Genomic DNA, 23,215 nt, shown 5'->3' with positions numbered 1-23,215 from the left:
GGCCTTTTCAAACTACCACCACTGCCAACTCTGCCGCCGCCACAGCATCTTGTTTTCTCTTCTTCTGCCCTTGGATCTGGCTTTTGCTGCCACCCTTTCCTGCCCATGGCCCAACAATTCCCCCTCCTAGCATGCCTCATCTCTTGGGCAGCAGCAATGATATACTTCCGTTACTTGCATCAGCCCCGCAGGCTGTAGCATCCTGCCAGAAAGGAAACAGGAAGTGACATTGGCAAAAGTACGGCACAGCAGAGAGAAGTGTGAAAGGCTGGCGCAGGAAGCAGATGCACATTGTTGTCCCCGCTTGCAAGGGCAATGAGATGTACTGGGAAGAGAGAAGTCGAGAGAGAGAGGGAGTTGCCAGGCTGTGTGGAGAGAGGAGAAACACAACCACTGCTGGTTTGTCTTGGATGGGCTTTAATTGATTAAGAGAGATGAAGAAAGTGAGGGAGAAATGAAAATGACAGAACTTGGTCCCCAGTAGAGGCAGTGGTGGAGATGAGAAGCAGCCTGAGCCTTGATCCATTATTTCTTCCAAAACTTACTGGAAGTCAATATTCAGCTTGCAGGACAATTAGCTCAAGGGGAGGAGTAGCCTAAAATTCAGAATAGCTACCTTAGCATGCTGTGCTGGTTTCAATAACTACTGCAACTCCTTGTGACCTTGGGAAGTCACTTAACACTTCAATGCCCCATGTAAACTGCTTTCAGTAGAAGTAAAACCCAGGTGTCTCAATCCATCCTCCTTTTTCTGGAGCTATACAGCAACCTTATTACTGAGACTGGTTAGGTTATGCCTGAGCAAAGAGGGAGGATCGATGGTTATCTGGAAAAGTTATGGACCTAGTGGATTGACATGTTATGACAGCAAATCATACAGTAAATCTGTTATGTTACAAAATTTGGTTACTGTAAATGACTGACAGTAGGATGTCACTGGTGAAAGAGAGTTGAGTGATTTAAGCACCTGTAGAAGAGAGTATGAGGTCTTTGGTGGCTTGAACCCCTTGCCAGTACCAGTAGGGAGAAGGGAGTTATCCCAGACTGGCATTGCAATTGGGGACTGAGGTAAAAGAAAGGCACTGCCTGCTGATTGAGCAAAGTTTAAGTGAAAGCTTTGGGAGTGGAAGAATGAGCTAATTGAGAGTGATACATGGGGAAACCTGTTCAGGAACAGAGTTGGGTGAGGAAAACTGTAGCTCTGTGTGAGAAAGAACAGATAGGGAGGTTTAATCGTGAGTCATCCCAGTAGCTGGGGAGAATCCAAGTGGGATGCTTGCCTGGTGCGAGTGCAGCAGCCCTGGAATGCCTTGCCAGATGGGATTGGAGGATAATGAAGGACTGTTTGGATTCTTGTTAATAGCCACACATTGAGGATTACCTCTTACATTAGGGACGTCCAATCTTGGCCCTCGCATGGTCGGGTTTTCAGGATTTTCCAGATAAATAGACATGAGATCTATTTGCATACAATGGAAGCAGTGCAATCAAATAGATCTCATGCAAATTCATTGTGGAAATATTGAGAACCCAACTGGATTGCAACCCTCGAGGACTAATGCTGGACAACCCTATCTGACATGAACCATATTGGGGGTTTACTCCAATGAAACACTAACAGGGAAAACAAAGTATCTTGTTCTAAATGTGGTGGAACTCTCTTCCGAAGAAAGGAATAAAGACGATACTCTTCACAGAACACTTAACCAAATAAAGAAACATTTAGGGTGAATAGCAACATGGAGTAAATAGCAGGCTACCCCCCACTTGTGAACTCACAAATAATGCAAAGAAAGAGGAGTACACTTCTCCCTCCCTATTAGCAGTGATTAGGGGCAGAGCCGGCCCGCGAATAGGGAAAATTTGCAAATAACTTTTGGGGCGGCTCTGACCCATCCCCAGACTAACCTGGTGGTCTTGCAGTGACGTGGGGCAGGAGCGATTTTCCTATACTCCTGCCCCAAACAGAGCCGTGCTGTGAGTTCCCTTGGTCTCACGAGACTACAACAGGAACTCCCTGTTCTAGTCTCGTGAGACCACAGGAACTCACAGCACAGCTCTGCACGGGGCAGGAGTGTAGGAAAATTGTTCCTGCTCCGTCTTACTGCTAAACCACCAGGAAAGGTCTGTGCTCCTGGGCAGCTGCTCGCCTTCTCTGCTTCTGCCTCCGATGGCCTCCCTCTGCATCTGATGCCCCCCTCCACTTCCGATGGCCCCCTCCACCTCTCTCCTTGCCCCAATCCAAGTTTTTTATATGGGCTACCAAAAAGCATCTCTCTGGGGGGGAGGGACTGGGGGAAAAAAAGCTATGAATAATTGAAACTGCGAACAACAAAACCGTGAATAGGGAGGGGGAAGTGTATATGATAATACAGAAACAATTATAGTATTCATCGACAGAATACAATTCCAGCTCTTAGTCCAGTCCCTATTCCTAGATCTTCTAGACTACTGCAACATACTCTATCTCCCCTGCCCCACAACCATGATAAAATTACTACAAACAGTTCAAAACACAGCGCTAAGACTTATCTATTCACTGAGGAAACACAACCACATCACGGCGGCATACCTCGACTCACACTGGCTCCAAATACAAGCAAGAGTACTATTCAAATTCTACTGCCTACTATTTAAAACAATAAACTGAGACAGCCCAGCCCAACTAAACAACCGCCTAATCCAAACTACCTCAACCGGACATAGGAGAACCAACAAACTTTTCTCGCACCTCCCAATCAGAGACGTCAAATGAAAAAAAACTGTACAATGGCCTTCTAGCCACACAAGCAGCAAAACTAGACTACCAATGCTCCAATTTACTGATAATGTCCCCAGACTACAAATAGTTCAGAAAAGAAATAAAAACCATGCTATTCAAGAAATCCTTGAAGGCAAAATAACACTGCAAGTCTCGTCCCAATTCTCTGAAGCAACCCGCTCTACTCTTCAATTCCTCTGGAAATGGCCAAATAACTCCTTTTGTAATCTGCTTTGAACCGCAAGGTAATGGCAGAATAGAAATCACTAATGTAATGGTATAAATAGGTAAGATTCACATATATTTAGCTCATGTATTGCAACACCTTTACTGAAGCTCATGCAATCTGCTCCGAATTGACTCCCCATTCATTAATAGTGGTATTAAGCCTTCAATAAACAACCTGTTACCTACGAGTACAGATCTTGTTGTTTGCTGAAGTTCGTCTAGTAAAACATTATAAATTTAAAATCATTCCTGGAATGAGTGCATTTATCTTAAGACTGTTGCATAGAGATGGAGAAGTGGTGCTTAAACCCCACGGCCCACTGGGATTTAACCCAGCCCTGGTCTGCACCAAGCTTGACAATCAGAACTCTGTTTAATATATCCTGGTAGCTGGTACCCATCCCAAAGTGCTTGGCCAATGCCAGAGGACTATCCAGAAGGGACCAGGGTTACACACAGATTATTACATCTGTCCCTCGACTGCACATAACCAGTGAACTGTTCAATGTAGCCTGAGAGCTTGTCTTGATGGGCGTAGGGTAACACGGGGCTGAGAGGCCCGTGTATCACCCGTGGAGACAAGCAGGCAGTGTGTGTGTGTGTGGGGGGGGGGGGGGAGTGCAGGGAGGGCGATAGGTAAGAGAATTGGGCAGGGGAATTTTCCCATTTTAAAGTGGTTAGGGGATTGGTGGTATGCAGTAAGGGATAGTGGGGGGTGGTAAGGTTAAAAAGCCGGGACCTTGGAAGACTCATCTTCTTCCAGGGTCCTCCAGGGTGAGTTTTTCCCATCTTCCCACACATGTTGTATGGTGATGATAGTAGCTCTGAGGGTGAGTCTCCTGAGCTACTGGGTGCTGGGGCTAATCCGGCAATGAGCGGTGGGTCGGCTGGGAGCCGTGCCTTGGGGTTAAGTGACCTGGTTAAAGGAACATGTGATCATGCCACCCCTCAGGCTCTTGTTGATGTGGCAGGGTCGGGAGGAGCTTGGTGATGTTGTTAATTGATGATTAATTTGTGAATTAATGCTTAATATATGCAATGTTATGTTATTTGATTTATTATTATTGATCAATAAATATAGCAGGGGCTATTTTTCCATATCTGAGTGTGTGCTAAATTATTAGTTAGAGAGGCAGTGGGTGAAGGGATGGGGTTGGTTTAAGGGCAACAGCCGGGACTATCCAGATCCCACTGTTATTGAATATCCAGTTAAATCTAAAAACACACAACCTGTGCAGTTGTGTCAACAGAGTTTTCAGCCAAAGGGGTTTCCTGTGAGTTTTTTGCCAGTTTGCAAAAGTCAGCTACCCAGAAAAATGCGTTAGATCAGTGGTTCCCAACCCTGTCCTGGAGGAACACCAGGCCAATTGGGTTTTCAAGCTAGCCCTAATGAATATGCATGAAGCAAATTTGCATGCCTATCACTTCCATCATATGCAAATCTCTCTCATGCATATTCATTAGGGCTAGCCTGAAAACCCGATTGGCCTGGTGTTCCTCCAGGACAGGGTTGGGAATCACTGCGTTAGATAACAAACTTTTGCATGAAACTTTAGAATCATTGTGAAAATCTGACCACCAACTCATTTTTCGTATGCTGCTTTGTCTGTTTTTGCATCCCAGAAAGTCATTAATTCTGCGTTTACACTAGCAGCAGAATAGGCACAAAAGCTTCTTACAGTGATTGTGCAAATTTATTTGAAAAAGTTTGAAAATCTCAAAACACGTCTTTTCTATGGTGATGCATTTTTTGTATGTTACTCGTGTGAGAGATTAACCTCCCGTTTCTCTCAACTCACACTGGACCACCCATCTAATATCTGCACTTGGCTATGTGAAATGCTGAATTGCAGAAAAGCATTAGTGTCCATATCTCTGTTATTTGAATGTTCTGATATATGCTATTAGCTGTTTCGTAAGTATCATGCTGACTCTGTATTATATATATTTTATTTGAATTTCAGTGCTGTTATATTTTTGAAACTGTTTTATGGTTAGGGTGACTAATTCCAGAAGGGAGACCTTTTTTAGCCAGTCCTGGATTTCTGACATAAGAACATAAGAACATAAGAAGCGCCATCTCCGGATCAGACCTTCGGTCCATCAAGTCCGGCGATCCGCACACGCGGAGGCCCTGCCAGGTATACACCTGGTTTATTTTATAGCCAACCATACTTTATATGCCTCTCTCAAGGAGATATGCATCTAGTTACTCTTCCTGGTGCATTATGGGACTTGCAACAGTAATTTCAATGGATAGAATCATGGACTACAAATCCCAAACTGCTTTGGAATGTAATTTTAAAACCAAATCTAACCAAACAACCTCCCTTCTGGAAGGGAGCTGATTTTGAGCTTACCTCACACGTCTTTTTACTACTGTTATGCTTTTAACAAAATTGTAAGCTTTATGTTGAATTGTACTTGCTCTACACTGCTTTGGGTGAATTTCTTCATAAAGGCAGTTAATAAATCCCAATAAATGAATAAATTGGTTGGTGGACCGTATCTCCTTTATGTATGATTAGGCTGGACTGACTCTTCAAGGCCGTATAATACCCCACAATGTGTGGGCTATGGCTGCCTTAGTAATTCACTTCTGCTCTGCTTCTACTGAAGAAATCTACAAAGCAGCTTACTGGTACTCATTACATACATTTATTCCCTTTAATGTTTGGAGCAGAATTCCAGAAAAGACAGTTGGATCGGACAAGCAGTTCTGCAAAAATCTATTCACTTCCTGAGAGGCAACTTTCCTTCCAGTCCTCCTTCATTACGCCAGGCTCATATTTATTGAATGTTTATAGCAGGGGTGTCCAACCTTTTGGCTTCCCTGGGCTGCGTTGGCCGAAAAAAATGTTTCTGGGGCCACATAAATGTGCAAATGCAGCAGCAAGACAGAGGAGGGAGTCAGCAAGACTGTAAACACCCGGGGGCAGCAGAGGAAAACACTGCATCGCCCTCGACCGGGACCGCACAAAATACTTCACAGGGCTGCATGTGGCCCTAAGGCCGCAGGTTGGACACCCCTAGTTTATAGTCTCCTAGAGTAATGTTCCTGGCAGCTAGGGAGTACCACATGTGAAAATATAATGCCTGCTAGTTCTCCGAGAAAATAAAGATACTTACCTGTAGCAGGTGTTCTCTGAGGATAGGAGGCATAGATTCTCACAACCGGCCCACCTCCCCTAGTTGTCTTCTTAGCTTTTTTACTGTACTGAAAGTCCAGTACATTGATGTTGGGCAAGAAGGCAATTGCATGTGTGTGGTGGAGGCACTACCTCAGAAATTTAAAGTGACAGTACACTTGGCAGTGTCTATCCTGGGCTCCATGGATGACATCACCCATATATGAGAATATATGCATGTTGGACTTGGACAACAACTGCTACAAGTAAGTATCTTTGTTTTATCACTAAATTTAGTAACTTTTCTTTTAAGAACTTCAAAGCTGAGTTAAAACTATAGCTTTTTACACAGGCTTACAATGCCTAAACTGGTTTAAAGACTTATATCCTAATCACCATGCTTCTACCCCCTGAATCCCCACTTAATTTCCCTGCTATTGCCCAATTATCTCCTTTATTTTCAATGTATGCACTTAATATTATTTTAAAGGTTTGAAAGAACCTCTCTTCTATCTTATTATTTGGAATTCCTTTCTTATTTTTTTTTTTTAGGTATCATTTTAAGGTCATTTCCAGACTTCCTTGTTTTCCAAGCATGTTTTCAGTTTGTTTCATACATTCATGCTAATAAAATCTTTAAAGTTCTTTAGAATGTTTTATTCTATGTTAATAGACATGAAGGCCATTTTGTATCTAGATTTCTGAGAAAAGAACAGAACCTTTGGTTAAATACAATAGATTTAGAATAAGGTTGTACTGGAGTACTTGTAGACTTGCCACCATGCATGGTGGGACAGCCATTTTGATCACATTGACATGAACAGCACTTAGAAGTGGAAATGGTGATTTCATGACTTACCAAAATCCCTTAAGAGAGACTCTTTGGAAAGCAGAGAATGCAATCTAGCTAAACACGGGAAACAGTAGAAATGAATGGGCAATTATCTGCATGGAGAAGAGTCACTAGTGGAGTCCTTCAAGGGTCTTTACTGGGATTTGTGTTGAATAATGGGGAAATGTTAAGGTGATCCATCATTTCTACAAATAGTAATCATTCTAGTTTTTTGTTAGGTATTTCCTGTTGTTCCTATCAGGTTTTAGCAGAATAATATAGCACTTGGGCATAAAGATACAGCCCAGCAATCCAGCACTAGAGGCCAGAATAGCAAATATCTCCACTTCTACTGTATACTTGCCCTTGGTGCTCAGGTATGTCGGGATGAAGGAGATCCAGACGCTGCAGAAGACCAGCATGCTGAAGGTGATGTACTTGGCCTCATTGAAACTGTTGGGTAGATTTTTTGCTAGGAAAGCTACGATGAAGCTGACACCAGCCAGAAATCCCAGGTAACCCAGGACACAGTAAAATGCTACTATTGACCCTTCATTACACTCAATTAATATTAATCCAATTTCTGATCTCATATTAAGATATGGAAATGGGGGAGCAATGAATAACCAGACAAGACACAAAAGGGTTTGTATAAGGAAGCAGAAAAGAATTATAGAGTTAGAGACACTGGAATCCATCCATTTCCGGAGCTTGCTGCCAGGTTTGGTGGCTTGGAAGGCTGTGACCACAGTGATAGTTTTTGCTAGTATGGAGGAGAGAGAGATGGAAAAAGTGATTCCAAAAATAGATTGTCGGAGAAGACAAGTCACTTTTTTAGGACGTCCAATGAATACCAAGGTGCAGAGGAAGGAGAGCATAAGGGAGATAAGGAGAATGTAGCTGAGGTTCCGGTTGTTGGCTTTCACTATGGGAGTATCTCGGTAATAAATAAAGATCCCCAGAATGACAGCAGTGATAAGAGTCAAAGCTAGGCCCAAAGGCTCTTCATAGGATAGGAAGGTTATAATTTTGGGGATGCAGGTATCTCTGTTTGAACTGGACCATTGGTCCTCTGGGCATGTTGTACAGCTATCCATATCTGAGAATGAAAAATATAGTCTCATTATCTCATTATCTCATAAATAACATCAGTTACAGGACTGCAAATGAACACTTTCCCCTTATTTTAAAGGAGATTTCAAAATCAATTTTTAGCAGACAGTAACAAACATTAAACAAGTAACAATGAGCTTCCTGCAAATCTTATCCTGCATTATCTATTAGAAGTGCTTGAGCCTGAAATGTTCAACTTTAAAGGATTCGATATATCTTATACAAGGAAGGTTTAGTTTCATTGGCGGTATCCAGCTCATGTTTTTAGATTTGGCATAGGGTGTTCCACCAGGACATGGGAAGGTCCATGTGAAATAGGCCACTGAGATCGCAACTCAGATAGACCGATCAGAACATGCTTAACTTTAACAGAGTTTTATAGAAAACTCTGCAGGAGACAGACATGAGAGAAATCACTTCTTGTCCTGGATTGGTAGCATGGAATATTGCTACTATTTGGGGATTCCAGAATCTTTCTACCCTTTGAGGATTCCACATGGATTGTTGCTACTCTTTGGGAATTCTGCATGGAATGTTGCTACTATTTAAGGATCCTTGAATCTTTCTTATCTTTGGGGATTCCCTGAGGAATGTTGCTACTATTTGTAGATTCTGGAATCTTTTTACTATTTGGGGATTCACTATGGAATGTTGCTCCTAGTTAGAGATTCTGGAATTTTTCAACCTTTAAGGATTCTGTATGGAATGTTGCGAATATTTGGGGATTCCACATGGTATGTAGCTACTATTTGGAGATTCTGGAATCGTTCTTATCTTTGGGGATTCTGCATGGAATGCTGTTAGTATTTGAGGATTCTTTTATCTTTCTACTCTTTGGGGATTCTGTATGGAGTGTTGTCACTATTTGGAGATTCTGGAATCATTCTCCTCTTTGAGGATTCTGCATGGAAAGTTGCTACTATTGGGGATTCTGAAATAATTATACCTTTGGGAATTCTGCATGGCACCATGCATCTCAAGCTTGCAGATAGCTGAGCAGCCTCGGGGAAAGCAGAAATCCTGCTGAGCTTCATAAGGCCAGGGAGATATGATGGAGATATTTAAATATCCACATGACATAAATCTACATGAGGTGAATCTCTTTCATCTGAAAGGAAACTCCACAGTAAGAGACATGGGATGAAGTTAAGAGGTAATAGGCTCAGGAGCAATCTAAGGAAATACTTTTTTATGGAAAGGGTTGTACATGTGTGGAATAGTTGCTGGGTAGAGATGGTGGAGATAAAGACTGTGTCTGAATTCAAGAAAGCATGGCACATGTGATCTCTTACGGAGAGGAGGAAATTGTGGATGCTGTGGATGTGCAGACTGGATGGGCATTTGGCCTTTGTCTGCCAAAATGGTTCTATGTTCGATGTATCTCTTAGAGGGTTGGGTTTTGGCCTACAGGCCATAGGTCGGACCAGGGTTACTATATGGTTCCAGAAAAAGGAGGATGGATTGAGACATCTGGGTTTTACTTCCATTGCTTTCAGACAGTAGCAAACAAGCCTGGTTTTTATAATATACTAGCCTTTAAGCCCATTACAGCAGCAGCAGTACCAAATGATCGGGAGTAAACCACCAGTGAGCAGGACTCGGGAGCAACCTGCTAGCACTGGGTTATGGGTTATCTGGTTGCCCGTGGATCCCCTGGAACCTTGCAGCTTCCCTTATTCCTCCAGCTTCGGTTCCAGTGCCAGATGAGTGATGAAGCCACGTTCCCGGAGCAGCAGCGTGGCTGCATGAAGCGGTGTCTTCGCAGCTGGAGCGATTTGTCATCTCTTCCCCCTTTCTTGCATCTCTGGTGCTGGTGGGCTTTATGTCTTCTCCCTCCCCCTACATCATGCCTCAAGAATTGAATAGAGGATGTGTCCTAGATATGGTGTATTTAAATTTTAGCAAAGCCTTTGACAGTGTTCCATACCAATATCTTATAAATAAACTGAGTGCCCTCAGGATGGGTCCCAAAGTGACGGGCTCGATCAGGAACTGGTTGAGTGGAAGGCAACAGAATGTTGTGATCAATGGAGATCATTTTGAGGAAAGGGATGTTTCCAGTTGTGTGCCTCAAGGTTCTGTTCTTTTTAACATTTTTATAAATGATTTTGCTAAAGGGTTGTCGGATAAGATATGATTCTTTGTGGATGAAACCAAAATCTGCAATAGAGTAGACATGCTGGATGATGTGAATAACATGAAGAAAGTCCTGGCAAAGCTTGAAGAATGGTCTGAAATTTGGCAGCTAAAATTTAATGCTAAGAAATGCAAAGTCATGCATTTGGCCTGCAAAAACCCAAGGGCACAGTACAGTTTAGGGGGTGAAGAACTTATGTGCATGATGGAAGAGCAGGACTTGGGTGTGATTGTATGTGATCATCTTAAGGTGGCCAGACAGGTTGAAAAGGTGACGATGAAACCTAGGATGCTAGGTTGCATAGGGAGAGGTATGGCCAGTAGCAAAAAGGAAGTATTAATGCCCCTGTATTAGACTGGTGAAACTTCATTTATAATATTGTGTAGAATTCTGGAGGTTGCACCTTCAAAAAGATATAAAAAGGATGGAGTCTAGTGCCTCTGCAGGGATAAAATGGGGCAGAAAATGTATTTATACAAATCCCTGTAGAGGGTGCAGTGTACAAGACTTTAACCAGATTTACAAATTCTACTGGAAAAACATACCAACTCATAACTGCAAATATGAAGGCCCACTCCACGCAATCAAAAGCTTTCTCTGCATCTAATAGCTAAATATTGTCACCTGATATTACCCTGCGCATACATTAACACATGGGTAAACATTCTCGTGTTATTACAAGAAAGCCTTCCTGTCCTAAAACCATTTTAATCAGGATGGATAATAGAAGGTAAACAATTTTGCAAACAATTCACCAAAATTTTAGCATAAACTTTAGTTTCAACATTTATAAGAGAAATTGGCCAAACGTTCTTCACATGAAGATGGTCTTTACCTGGTTTAGGTAATACAATAATGCTGGCTTCTGTAAATGTGCCCATCATGACTTTAGAATAGAGGAGGTATAAAAAAATAGGTTAACAAAAGCAGAATGAACAATTCCTTAAAAGTCAAATAATATTATAGAGTTAATCCATCAGGACTTATAGACTTTTATTTAGCCATACCAATCTTTTTTTTTTAAACAACATCCTACAAATCATTCAGGTGCTAAAGCATTTTTCTCTAATTGTCCTGGTGGGCTCCCACTCTATCTAATGTACCTGGGGTTTGGGGATTAAATGACTTACAAAGGGTCACAAGGAACATTTTTTAATCAATAGATCAGTATGATTGTTAAAGGATAGTGAACGATCTAATGTAGCACCTAGTATTTTGATTGTGGTGGTTATTGGATAGTTTTGTCCATTAAGATGGAGTTCTTTTTCATTGATTTTATCATTAGGACTAGCTAGAAAAACTTTGTTTTTTTCAGGATTAAGCTTAAGTTTAAATTTAATTGTCCATAAATCTATTTGGGCCAGAAGAGATGAAATCTATTTTTTTATTTCTGTCGTAAAAGATGTTGGGGAATGAGTATAGTTATATCATCGGCATAGATGTAAACTTTAACTTGCAGACTATGTAATAGATAACCCAGTTCAGTTTTGGCACATTTTTCTTATGCAACCATTGTCCTGAAAAGTGGCTCTCTCAATTCTGCTTTAAATGATTTTGATGCTGTATTGTTTGATTCTTTAATAATTACTACATTAAAAACCATTTATGGATCTCACAAGTTACCTATGCTAGATGGTGGAACCAGATTTGTTTGTTCTACAGATATGAGCTTTATATTGCCAAAAATCCAACTCTTGTATTTATTTTAACAAAAATGGTTTACTCTACAGTCACATGAATAAATGTCTTTTTGTTTAATCATATTTTATTGTTGGTTTAAATAAACTAAGACTTAAAAACAATCAAAACAGTTAGAAGTAATTGCTGCTTTTTATGGGGACAGGTAACTTTTATGGGGGGAATGGGCAGGGACAGAGGAGAATACACACGGCGATGGGCGGGAATGGAGTGGATTCCACATGGAGTTGGGCAGGGACGGCAGGGATTCTGGCAGAAACAGGTTGGATACTGGTGGGGTCGGGTGGGGATGGGCATGGTTTCTGTTCTCGCACAACTCTCTATTGTAGACTTGCCACCATGTACACAGGGGCAGCCATTTTGAAAATATAAGCATGAGCAGCACTTACAAGTGGAAATGGTTCATAGCTTGCCAAATCCCTTATGCGAGATTCCTTAGGACAGTAGAGTTTTGAAATGCAATGCTGTGTGTCCTGCTGTTAATTACAAACTAGATAAGGAAACAGAGTAGAACTAAATGGGCAATTATCTAATTCAGGGGTGTTAAAGACCCTCCTCGGGGGCCGCAATCCAGTCGGGTTTTCAGGATTTCCCCAATGAATATGCATGAGATTAGGATACAATGAAGCAGTGCATACAAATAGATCTCATGCATATTCATTGGAAAAATCCTGAAAACCCAACTGAATTGTGGCCCTCGACTAAGGATTTTGACGCCCCTGATGTAGATGGAGAAGGTTCATTAATGGAGTGCCCCAAGGGTTTGCACTGGGATCTGTGTTGAATAATGAAGAAACATTGAGATGATCCATCATTTATACAAATACTAATCATTCTAGTTTTTTGTTAGGTATTTCTTGTTATTCCTATCAGGTTTCAGCAGAATAATGTAGCACTTGGGCATAAAAATACAGCCCAGCAATCCAGCACTAGAGGTCATAATAGCAAATATCTCCACTGCCACCATGTACTTGCCTTTGGTGCTCAGGTACGCTGGGATGAAAGAGACCCAGACGCTGCAGAACACCAGCATGCTAAAGGTGATGTACTTGGCTTCATTGAAACTGTCAGGTAGATTTCTTGCTAGGAAAGCTACGATGAAGCTAACACCAGCCAGAAATCCCAAGTAACCCAGAACACAGTAAAATGCAACTATTGACCCTTCATTACATTCAATTAATATTAATCCAATTTCAGATTTCATATTAAGATATAGAAATGGGGGAGCAGTGAACAACCAGGAAACACACAGGAGGGTTTGCACAAGGATGCAGAAAAAGAATTATAGAGTTAGAGACCCTTGAACCCATCCCATTTCCGGAGCTTGCTTCCAGGCTTGGTGGCATGAAAGGCCATGACTACAGTGATAGTTTTTGCTAGAATGGAGGAGAGAGAGATGGAAAAAATTATCGCAAAGACAGTCTGTTGGAGAAGACAAGTCACTTTATCAGGACGTCCAATGAATAAAAAGGTGCAGAGGAAGGAGAGCATGAGGGAGATAAGGAGAATATAGCTGAGGTTCCAGTTGTTGGCTCTCACTATGGGAGTGTCTCGGTAATAAATAAAGATTCCCAGAATGACAGCAGTGATTAAAAAGAAGACAATGTTGATAAGAGTCAAAGTTATGCCTAAAGGCTCTTCATAGGATAGGAAGGTTATAATTTTGAGGATGCAGGCATCTCTGTTCGAATTGGACCATTGGTCCTCTGGGCATGTTGTACAACTATCCATATCTGAGAATGAAAAATATTGTCTCATTATTTCATAAATAGCATGAGTCACAGGACTGCAAATGAACACTTTTCCCTTATATTAGAGCATATTTCAAAAAAATCAATATTTAGCAGACAGTATCAAACATTAAAGTAACAATGAGCTTCCTGCAAGTCTTATCCTGTCTTATCTGTTAGAGGTGCTTGAGCCTGAAATATTTGATTTTAAAGGATTCCATATCTTGTACACAGGGGAGATGTAGTTTCATTGGTGGTATCCAGCTCATAGTTTTTTTTTTAATTAGACATAGGGTGTTCCACTATGACAAGGGCATGTTCATTTTAAAGAGACCATTGAGATTGCAACTGACACAGACAGATCAGGACATGCTCAACTCTAGTAGGATTTTACAGAAAGCTCTGCAGGAGACAGACATGGGGGAAGCTACTGCTTGCCCTGGATTGGTAGCATGGAATGTTGTTACTATTTGGAAATCTCACTCCAATGGGAAAATTTCTATCACTTATGCTGTGATTAATTCTTAATTAGTTGATTAAATTTCACAGAATTTCCAAAATTAATTAAACAGTTAAATGACTGTTAATTATTGTTATAAAACCTTATAGTTAAGTGATTTGATGTGCTCACACCCTTTACCCTATTTGAATTGTGAAACTAAAAGTTCACCAGCACGGGTAATGTTGGGACCATCATGGCGTCACAAGTCCTACCGCATCAGATAACAGCAATAGAATGCTTTTTAAACATATTCAAAAGCATGCACTTACCTTCTTATGCTGAAACGCACTGTAGGCGGGCTAATGTTTGAATCCCATGCTTAGAAGTTATATAATATCTCATATTACACCCTCCAAGCTGGCCCCTTTAACTCTAGTTTCACCCTAACAATGGCTTCCTCATTGACTCTTGGTCTTCTTATCTGGGAGAGCACAACCACCTGGCATAGCTATGGTTGTGCTCTCCCAAATAGAGAATTAGAAGGGGAATGATGAGGTGGATAGGGTGAGGGACTATGGAGGGCATAACCAGCAGAAAAGGGTGCTTTAGAAGTTGGTTAGGACCTAACCGCAGTTTCAAAAAAAGGTTGGCTATCAACCTGGATTTTAATACTGCCAGAGATAGAGCCTGACACACTAAACCAAGCAAGTTGTTCCAGAGTCGGGAGCTGGCCATAGAGGAGACGCCTGAGAATTGGAGTTCTCAGGGCAGATTGTAGGAAGAGATAAAAGAGGAGCTGTAGAGTGAATACATTTGTACAAGACATTAAGAGAAGTTTGAACTGTATGTGGACACGGACAGTGAGCCAGTGAAGCAATTTGAGGAAAGGGGTAACATGAGCATAGCGACACTGGTGGAATAAGATATGTGCAGCAGAATCTGCTTAACCTTGTTAGAGCCTCTCCCACCCAGTTAAGTAGCACTGAATCTTGTGCATATTTTGTATCTATCAGGGTTCACATTTTATATTTTGGGGTGGAGGAGCAACCAGGGACCTGGGTTGGCCAATGTTAGAAACAGGATGCTGGGCATGATGGACCTTTGGCAGTGGTGTACCTAGGGTATGTGGCACCCGGGGCCCATCATTTTTTGACACCCCCCCCCCCCCTCATGGAAAAATTTTTTTTTTTTTTTTTTGCAATAACCATGAAATGGAATAAATGGTCAGAATAGAAACAGGCAGTGAAAATTTTCTTTTATTGAACCTCATTTATGTAACCATTATTCCAAACATAACATAACATAAATTATGTCGGAATTGTCATGACATCAGAAGTACATATGGAGTAGTTGCAGGTGATGCTTGGGACAGTTCTGATTATGTTAGTTTGGTTTTATGTGTTTTTTGAATAGAAGGGTTTTTATTTCTTTTCTTAAGGTTTTGTAGTTTGTGGTCGAGGTCAATAGGTTGTAGAGTTGGGGGTCAAGTGTTGCAGCTCGAATGGCTAGGAGGTTGTCGAACAGTTTTTTTCTTTTGACGTTTTTGGTTGGAGGGTGTGTGAATGGTGCGTGAGTTCTCCTATGTCTGTTTGAAGTGGATTGAATTATTTAGCTGAAGAAATTAGTTACCCCCCCATTCCACACACATTAATTCTCTTCCATTTTTGTTCCCATTATAAAAAAACACTGATAAGTTCCCAGGAAAAAAATACATTAAAATAAGAAGTGAAAACAAAGGCCCCTACAGATGAGAACATAACATAAGAATAGCCTAACTGGGTCACACCAATGGTCCATCATGCCCAGTAGCCCATTCTCATGGTAGCCAATAGTGCTGCCCGATTCAGAGAAAAATATTTCATTCGATTCGATTCACCCTGTTGAATCGATTTTTCGATTAGATTCACTGTTAATGATACCACTTTTTAAGTTTAAACAAAGTATAACAATAAATTTCACAACAACAATAAATTTCACAAAGTACTTAAAAAAAAAAAATCACATTTTTCCATTAAAGCAGTTCTGGAGACATTTGCTTGAACAGTCTTTTTTCCCAGTCCATAAGTAAGCAATATGAAAAAGATTTCCTTAATTATCTACTCAAACATTTTTGCTATTTACTTTCATTGTACCTAGACTATTATTCAGTAGAAAAAATTTAGTTTGTTCAATCAAGCAGAACATTCACTCATAGAAGTCCAATGTCCACACAGGATTTGATTGAACAAACCATATTTTTTCTACTGAATAATAGTTTAGGTATACTGAATAGCAAAAATGTTAAAGCCACACAGAAAAGCAGTAAAAGTCAATAGGTTCTCCAAGTGGGAACAACCTGATGTCTCAGCACTTGAGGAAAAGACCACGTAATAATGTTTATAAGATAAATCATATAAATGATTATACTGAAGCAGGGTGTCCTCAGCGTGAGAGGTAAGCGAGAGGAGAGAATTCTCCAGTGCTTTACACAATAAGGCTCCTCTGCCTGCAGTGCACACCATCATAGGACACCTCAGGTGTGCTCAAATTAATCAATGTGATAAATTAAACAGTGATAAACAATTGGTCAATCACAAGAGTGCAAGATCAAACAGGTTGTTCCCACTCAGAGAACCTATTGACTTTACTGCTTTTCTGTGTGAGTAGATAATTAAGCAAATTTCTGATAGCCTACAGAACTGATTCTCACCTTCCATCCCCAGCCCCCAAGACTTACCAGACCCCCCCTGCCGATGCATTTACTTACTGCCTGAACTGGATATTAAATCGTGGGGAAGAGAGGAGAAATGCGGGGAAAGAGCCAGCCAAAACTAGTATTTGTTGCTGCTGAGTGCACCAATCCAGGGCTATGCAGACGCTTCCCCCATGTCTTAATAACAGACAATGGACTTTTCCTCCAGGAATTTGTCCAAACCTTTCTTAAAACCAGCTACGCTATCTACTTTTAACATAACTTCTGGCCACTTCATTTTTAAGCTTAGATCTTTCCTTCCAAACAGAGACCTTGCTAGATGTCAAATACAGCACAAGGTAACTTCACATGGACTTAACTGTGCAGGAAATGAATCTCCTCATACACCCACCATATAGTGCAAAAATGTGCAAAGGTCTGTTTTTTTCTTTCGATCACTACATAGCCTAATGCCACACAAGCAGCGCTGTTACAAACATATTCTGAAGGTCAATGCTAAGGTTGACAAAGTTTCCTTCCTTGGACCAGAAGGAGATACTGACAAACCACTGGAAGAGATTCTAAACAACTACCCAGAAATAACACCCAAAGACCCACTCAGTGTGTGAACCAGTTGAGTGGAGTGGACTAACTGGGGGTGGAAATGGGCCCAGAGTTTGCTCAGCAGAATTTCCCAGACTACCTCTTCCTCTCAACACACTGACATGCTACCACCACCACCAACACTAGGAACACCTCACCGAGTATGCCAGCAATGCTTATAAACTTTATAAAACACATTATTATATTTTCTTATAAAGCATATATTTTAACTGAACTCAGCCTTGCCATTCACAAAAATAGAAAAGTTCCCATTTCAAGCTGTCTCATGTACACTTTTCAAATCTAACATATTGTAATCACAAAACAGAAAATAAAATTATTTTTTCTACCTTTTGTTCTCTGATCAATATTCAAATCTTGTTGGTCCCAGGCTCTTGTTGTCTTGCTTGCCAGGGTCTCCTTTCTCCGTGCTAACCATCCGTCTGCCATCTCTGTTCTCCCCTTCCGTTTCCCTTCCCTCTCCCGGAGATCTGGCATCTTTCCTTTTTTTTGTCTCCATCCACAGATTCACCTTTTCTCAACTCCCCACCACCCCAGGATCCACCATCTCTCCCTTTCTGTTCCCAACTATCCTCCTATCCAGTATCTCTATCCCCCCTCCACACCATCCCCTGTTTCCAAGTTCTCTCCCTTTCTGTTCCTTCCCTCCCTAAATCCCATTATGCACCATCTCTCTCCCACTCCTCTGTTTTTAGACCCATTATTTCTAACCCCCAAAGTCTGGCATATGCACGTATCTTTGAACCCCCCCCTTCCCTCTCTCCCTCTGTGTACTTTTACACCAGGACCCCCCTCCCCCGAAGGTCTGTCCCCCCTCAGAAGGGCTACACCCCCACCCCTGAAGACCTGCACCCCCCGAAGGACTTTACCTCCCACCCGAAGGTCTGTCCCCCTCTGAACGCCTAAACCCCACCCCTGAAGGCCTGCACCCTCCCCGAAGGATTGTACCCCCCACCCGAAGGTCTGTCCCCCCCTGAAGGCCTGCACCCATCCCGAAGGCCTGCACCCACCCCGAATGCCTGCACCCACCCCGAAGGCCTGCACCCACCCCGAAGGCCTGCACCCCAGAAGGCCCTGTCCCCCCCCCTTGAAGGCCTGACCCCCCCTTGAAGGCCTGCCTGCTTGTCCCCCCTTGAAGGGCCTATCCCCCCTTAAAGGTCTGCCTGTCCCACCCCCCTTTGTAGGCCTGTCCCCCCTTAAAGGTCTGCCTGTCCCACCCCCTTGTAGGCCTGTCCCCCCCTTTGAAGGCCTGACCCCCCCCTTGAAGGCCTGCCTGCTTGTCCCCCCTTGAAGGCCTGTCCCCCCCTTGAAGGTTGGCACCCCCCCAAAGGCCTGCACCCCCTTGAAGGCCTGTCCCACCCCCTTGTAGGCCTGTCCCCCCCTTGAAGGCCTGCCTGCTTGTCCCCCCTTCAAGGGCCTGTCCCCCCCCCTTTGAAGGCCTGCACCCCCCCTTGAAGGTTGGCACCCCCCCAAAGGCCTGCACCCCCTTGAAGGCCTGTCCCACCCCCTTGTAGGCCTGTCCCCCCCCTTGAAGGCCTGCCTGCCTGTCCCCCCCTTGAAGGCCTGCACCCCCCTTTGAAGGTCTGCACCCCCCCGAAGGCCTGCACCCCCCCGAAGGCCTGTCCCCCCCACTTGAAGGCCTGCCTGCCTGTCCCCCCCTTTGAAGGCCTGCACCCCCTTGAAGGTCGGCACCCCCCCTGAAGGCATTGCACCCCCCCTGAAGGCCTGTCCCCCCTTGAAGGCCTGTCCCCCCCCCTTTTGTAGGCCTCTGCACCCCCTTGTAGGCCTGTCCCCCCCCCATTGTAGGCCTGTCCCCCCCTTGAAGGCCTGCCTGCCTGTCCCCCCCTTGAAGGCCTGCACCCCCTTGAAGGTCTGCACCCCCCCCCCCCGAAAGACCTGCACCCCCCCCTTGAAGGCCTGCCTGCTGCCTGTCACCCCCCTCCCCCTTGAAAGTCTGCCTGCCCCGCCCACCCGCCCCACCCTGAAGGCCTGATGCCCCGACCCACCCCGAAGGACCATTCGCCCCCCTGGCCTCCCCGCACTACCTATGAAGCAGCCGCAGCAGGATCGCGACGTCAGCTATCTTTGCGCTGCTTAGGAGCTGCTTTCCTGCGCCGGGCTACCTTAAGCTACTGCCCCCCCACGCCCGAAGGACCGCTCGCCCACATGACCTTCCAGCACACCTATGAAGCAGCCCGCAGCAGGATCGCGACGTCAGCAATCCCTCAGCTGCTTGGGCGCTGCTTCCTGCGCGCGGTCCCGCCCCCTCCTCTGACGTCAGAGGAGGGACGGGACCGCGGCGCAGGAAGCAGCGCCCAAGCAGCTGAGGGATTGCTGACGTCGCGATCCTGCTGCGGGCTGCTTCAAAGGTGTGCTGGAAGGTCAGTGGGAGGCGAGCGGTCCTTCGGGCGTGGGGGGGGACTGAGCGGCAAGGCCGGGAACACCCCCTCAGGGCTGGTACCCGGGGCGGCCCGCCCCCCCCCCCCCCCCCCCCTAGGTACGCCACTGACCTTTGGTCTGTCCCAGTATTACAATTCTTTGATCACAGGTAACTGGGTTCAATTCCCACTGCAGCTCCTTGTGATTCTGGCCAAATTACTTAGCACTACATTGCTCCAGGTACAAAAAAACAAAAAACAATGTTTATAGCACTGTATACATCTAGTAACACTATAGAAATATTAGTAGTATTAATATTCAGAGGGCCAAGCCATGCATGATTACATGAACTCACACTCTCCTTTTGAGAATCACACACTGTGAGAACTGCCCCAGCCTTCACCCAATCTCACTCTCTTTCTTATAGTCGCCCTTAACCCCCCCCCCCCCAGCCTTTGACCAGTTTCTTTCCCCTCACCTGGTAGAATTCTTGCTGCCCCCAGTGACTCTGCTGACTGCAAACTTGGGCAATGGGTTGTTGGATGTTTGGGCTGGTCTTGTAGCTTCAAGTCTAGTGAGAGTTGGAAGCACAAGTTCAATCCAAACTTCTGGCACAAAGCAGCTCAAGCTTGCAGATAGCTGAGCTGCCTCAGGGAAAGAAGAAATCCTGCTGAGCTTCAAAAGGCCAGAGAGTTATGATAAAGATGTTTAAATACCAATGTGACATAAATGTGCAAGAGGTGAGTCTCTCTCATTTGAAGAAAGTTCTGGAATGAGTAGGGCATAGGAAGAAATTAAGAGTTGATAGGCTCAGTAGTAATCAAAGGAAATATTTTTTACAGAAAAGATGGTAGGTGCGTGGAATAGGCTCTCAGTAGAGGTGGTGGAGACAAAGACTGTGATTGGATTCAAGAAAGCATTGGACAGGCACATGAGATCGCTTAGGGAGAGGAGGAGATAGTGTATGGGCAGACTGGATGGGCCATTTAGACTTTGGCTGCAATCATGTTTCTATGTTCTATGTAGTTCTTGGAGAGTCAGAATTTGTCCCATAGGCCCTAGGTTGGACATTATCTTGATGCCAGCCTTGAATATCTGGATTTTATAGTCATGGCAGCCAGTGTTTAAAAAAAAAAGCATTAACTGTCAAGGATGAATATTGACCCAGTAACGAATAATCAGTGCCCAAGGGCTTGTTACATTATAATGATATCACTCACCAGTTTGGTTGGAAACCTCTCCCTCTGGACAAGGGATACAGTAATAGCAGCAGACAGGTTCTCCTTTCCTGGTTAATCTCCTGAACCCAGGAAGGCAACTTTGGCTGCATCTGGACTGTGGAGGTGTCTGAGGATTTAAAAAAATCTGAATAACTTGCAGTATCCCTAGGTTGTGACTTTCAAATGCAGCATTACATTTCTCTCTAAATATGAAACAATTCTGTCCACTTAGGGATCAATATTCAGCCCATATCAGTGATCTTTTATTCACCGCCAATTCAGTAATTGTTGGATATTCAAATTTGAACCATGTTCAGGCTTTAACTTTGAAAATCTGTTTATTTTTGAGCCTGCTAAGTCATATGTAGCCGCTTAAAGGGATAATTCATCAAGGGGCACTTGCTAATGATTAGTGAGCGTTAAACGCTAAGATAACCATAGCAATATAATGAAAGTCTCAGTGTTTAGCACAGGCTAATGGATATCACACACTAAACTGGTTAGCGCCTCTTCATGAATTCCCACAAATCAATACTCCGCACCTAAGCAGTCATGGGTTAGCACATACAGATAGGACAGTCTTTTATGCGCTATACTTGGCCACTTGAGGGCTGAATATCAGCCCTTAAGTGGCCAAGTGCTGACTCCTCCCCCAGAACACCCCAACATAGCTGACTTTCAGATCACTGGTAACAGCAAAATTTCAGCAGCACTTTATAAGCATTGCTGAAAATTAACATCTAGTCCCAACTAAGTAATATGACCAGTCAGTGGTTGGCTAATTGCTTTGAATATGAAACGATTAGTTTCTTGAGACTTTACCAAACAATTCCATAGAATGTATGGGTGAGGAATGAGCAAAATTTTAATTGGAAATATAAATAAAATATGAAACAAGTTTGATTTGGAATCAGTGATTTCCCGTTGATTGGGGAATGTCATGAGCAATGTTGTTTCATGCAACTTTTAACCCAAAACAAATTTGAAAAATATATCAGCAATTTTATTTCTTCTATCATCAGTAGTGGGCACTTAACCTTGGGATCACTTTAGTTAGACTGTACCCTCACTTTCCTAAGCATTATTAGAGTTGGCTCTCATATGATCATATGGCTGTTGATGTGTTAGGATGAGCAAGATCTATGTCAGAAAAATAGCAAAGAGAGATCATAATGGCCTAGAGTGAGCTTCAAAGGCAGTTACAATAATTGGGATGTAATGGTGCGTGCTAGACAGACTACTGTAATTTGATCTATGCTGGTATCACCACCACTCAACTTAAACACATAAAGACTGTATAGAACATTGCTATTTGCTTGCTCTGTCATGCTCATTGCTTCGACCATCTTAGCCCACTCTTCTTATGTCTACACTAGTTGCCTTTCTAAATACTTTGCCTTACCCATAAAATGCTTCATTACAGTCAACCGCCATATCTTTCATGCCTGGTCATCTTTTACTTCCTTTCCAGAGTCTTAATTTCCCTGGGTGCAAACTATTTGATTCTTTCTAACCCAGAAGCATTTACCTTGCTGGCCCATGGTAGAAACCTCCAGAGCACATGTTGGATTGTAGATGGAAACTTCAGCTTTTGCTCAAGGTTATGAATACAGCAAATAAAGTGTGAATAATCTGTTGCATGATACACCCCATTCCCAACTCCCAGGAAAAGATTATCAGAGAGAACACTCAGGTTTGCTGTTCATCAAACAAAGTAACTATTTTGGGTCCCACTACCCTGACATCACTGGCTTTTACATGTGGCTCACTGACATGTAGAAGACTGGAGACTCTAGCCATCTGTATTAAAATACAATCTCCACTTTAGACAATGGAAATGGTACAGTGCAGATGCAAATGACAAAGTCCTCTTGATGACTGTTAGATACCTGTTTTATTAGGTAGAATTCAACCTACCACCTGGGGAACACACAGCAGCTAAAGTTGATTGCTGAGCCACATCAGCTATGTGCTCTGTTTGGCTGCTTTTTCTAAGCTATAATTCTTCCATGTAGTTTCACAACCACTTCCTTACCATATGTCACTGAGCCACATCTAGAAGCAAGTTCCTGTGGCTCACTAGCTAAGGCTGCTTGCCTTGTGTCAAGTCTCTTTCATTTAAAAGGAAGCCATGGAATGAGAGGATATAGAATTAATTTAAGAGGTGATAGGTTCAGGAGTAATCTAAGGAAATATTTTTTAATAGAAAGAGTGGTAGATTCATGGAACAGTCTCCCAGTAGAGGTGGTGTA

The 23,215-nt window shown here is 43.2% G+C and overlaps 1 pseudogene; it reads right to left on the bottom strand.

Moving 5' to 3' along the window:
• Positions 1–7,155: 7,155 nt before the first annotated feature.
• LOC117346242 overlaps positions 7,156–23,215 on the bottom strand; it is a 78,835-nt pseudogene continuing 62,775 nt past the window's right edge.

The sequence above is a fragment of the Geotrypetes seraphini genome, chromosome 12, assembly GCF_902459505.1.
Source record: "Geotrypetes seraphini chromosome 12, aGeoSer1.1, whole genome shotgun sequence".
Taxonomy (NCBI): domain Eukaryota; kingdom Metazoa; phylum Chordata; class Amphibia; order Gymnophiona; family Dermophiidae; genus Geotrypetes; species Geotrypetes seraphini.
This window is presented reverse-complemented; position numbering and strand designations above follow the sequence as displayed.